Genomic DNA, 2,661 nt, shown 5'->3' with positions numbered 1-2,661 from the left:
AGCCCATCTACCTTGCCCCTATGGTTATGTTTGCCTGCATCAATGTTTTGTGATCTGTTGTTGCCATCTTGTTGTTGGAGGTGTTCGCTTTGTTTTTCAATCATGAAACACTTGCCGCAACAAACAAGGACTTTGTCAGAGCATCATTTGACCTCCTCAGGGCACTTAGTTTTGCTACCTTGCTGCATGTCCTACATAGAGGGAAAACAACAAAGAGATTGTCAATTTCTTCAGTTCCTTGCCTTTAAGCAAAATATGCACCCCATATGAACCTCGTTGCTCAAAGCCCAGTAACCGCACCGATGGAAGAATTTGCACCACCTCAATTGGGGGCGATCAGGTGGAGCTTGGTGAAACTTGGATCCACAAAATCCAGGGAAGACGCATGTATGAGATTGCCGATAGGATTGGCACCTTGCAAGGAGAAGCTCCATGGGAGCTCCAGTACGGCTTCGCACAGAATCTCGTCATCCAAGCAGAGGGCGGCCTTGTGGTTTAGCCTCAATTCATCAAGCATGTGTTCAATATCAGAGGTGAAAGACAAAGGGAAGCATGTAAATTTAGACAAAGACATCAGAGAAGGAAGCATAGGTTTATTCTTGAGGCAGAGGCTCAACTCTTTCTTGGCTCAACCAACCGCTTTATTCGAAATTGAGAAATTGAACGCATCCTACAAAAGCCAGGGAACCGGATACCATCGGCCAAGGGCTAAGTGTGGCATTTGCGGTCCTTGCAAGAATCCATATTCGCTATATTGGAAGACAAGGAACGGATAGCAATTGCATCAAATTGCCTCATTAATCTTGACTTGGATTCCGAGAAAGAGTACGAAGAGTACCTAGGGCCTCATATGACAATCAGCAAGGGCTACTCGAGCATCCTAAATGATTAAGGAGTTGCTTGCTTGCTGGAACCATTTAGTTCAAAAAGAAGGTTCAAATGGTGTTTTGGAATTGCTCATATCCGTGTTCATCCACGCCTATGCTGCTACACCACAAAGATGGTTCCATCATTGAGGAAGACCATGTGATCCTCACTATGTCTTTGGGTGTTCTAAAGGCAAGGACTTTGTTCCAAAACCAATCGATGGATATCCTCGTTTGTAGTTCGGTTTGGGCATTAAAGGATGGGTGTGTAAGGGAGAAGCCATGGCATGTCAGCTCTTTGAGCCTTGCTTGCCTGTGGAAGCTTAAATTTATTCCCGCTTGGGTTTTGGTCTGATGAACAAACTGTTCCTCTGAGTACATCCTTCCCTGGAGAGACGACTATGCGCATCCGGGCGGTTCATGTTCCACAGTGGCTCGGCAAGGGATGGGTCACTACTAGGGTGGATGAGGAAGGCATTTTCAATGTGTCTGATATACTGAGGGTCAAATGTGCTATTGTGCTAGTTTGTAGGAGAGGAAGCATTGGAATTGGAAGGGTTAAGGACGAGGAGTTGATGGATGGGGTGGTGGAGATACTGGAGAGTTTTGGGGTAGCAGAAGGAGGGGAGGCCATGGCAAGAGGATAGTGGAGTAGCAACAGTAGTAGCAGTAGCATCGAGGGCAAGGCAATTTGGAGGAGAGCGATGAGGAAATAGGAGAGGGTGGGTTGAGGAGGATGATGAGGGGGGTGTTGAGGAGCGGGTGGGGGAGGGATGCATTTTGCAAGGGATCATACTCATACATTGCGGCAAGGGCAAGTAGAAGGGGCATGGAGGCATTAGCAGAGCCTTTGCCTAGGATGACTAGTAGCAATCTGTGCAACTCCAAGGTTGAAGAAGAAGGAAGCAATCTGTGCAGCTCCAAGGTTGAAGAAGAAGGAAGCAATCTGTGCAACTCCAAGGTTGAAGAAGAAGGAAGCAATCAATGGAGCTCCAAGGTTAAAGACTCAAAGAAGAAGAAGGAGAATAAGTAAAGAGGTTCAAATCTCATTAGGCATTGCCTTCTCCTCCTCCTCATCCTTTGCAATTGTTGTTTGGTAGCGAAGATACCGACAGACACTTTTACTCCACCACCCATGGTGTCTTCCTCAGTGGCACCGGTGAAGCTCACAAACACTTCCGCCATTACCATCTCTCTCCCCTCCCCATTTGAGCAATTTTGAGCTCTCTCTGATTTTGATTTGCTTACTCTATTCGATTCTTGCTCTACTCCCCATTTTTTGATTGCCTTCACCCTATCTACATGGTTGTCCTAGCTCATTTTAGCTCCTTTGTAACTCTCACACACTTGTTCCTTGATTGCCTTCACTTTTATCTTCATGGTTATGAGTTGATCTACTCTTAACCTCCTATTCTTATTTTGATCCAATTCATTTCATATCCTTTGTAACTTCCACACATAGGAATTCAAGTGTATTGCACAATGCGTTCACCGATGAGAGAGAGAGAGAGAAAGGGAAAGAGGAATACCTCGGAACCCTTGCTAGAATTCTGACTTCAACTTCATCAGGCAGGCCAGGGATGACCTGAGGATGCTCATTTGAGGTGGTCAAGAAATTCATTGTCTCTTGTTGGAGTGCAAGAAGGGAGCAAGCTCGACAAGGGGTTTTGTGACCGCAGGCAATGATAAAAAATGCTCCCATTTCTCCCTCCCTCCCTCCCTCCCAATCTCCCTCTCTCTCTCTCTTGCACCCTCTCTCCCTCCCTCCCCCTCTCTCTCTCTCCCCCCCTTTGCC

The 2,661-nt window shown here is 46.5% G+C and overlaps 1 pseudogene; it reads left to right on the top strand.

Annotated features, from left to right (window-relative positions):
* The first annotated feature begins 981 nt into the window (after positions 1 to 981).
* Positions 982 to 2,078, top strand: LOC147898618 (putative polyamine oxidase 5; annotated as a pseudogene).
* The last annotated feature ends 583 nt before the right edge of the window (positions 2,079 to 2,661 follow it).

Source organism: Dipteris shenzhenensis, chromosome 9, assembly GCF_047967505.1.
Source record: "Dipteris shenzhenensis isolate YYH24624 ecotype China chromosome 9, Dip_SZ_1.0, whole genome shotgun sequence".
NCBI lineage: Eukaryota > Viridiplantae > Streptophyta > Polypodiopsida > Gleicheniales > Dipteridaceae > Dipteris > Dipteris shenzhenensis.
This window is presented reverse-complemented; position numbering and strand designations above follow the sequence as displayed.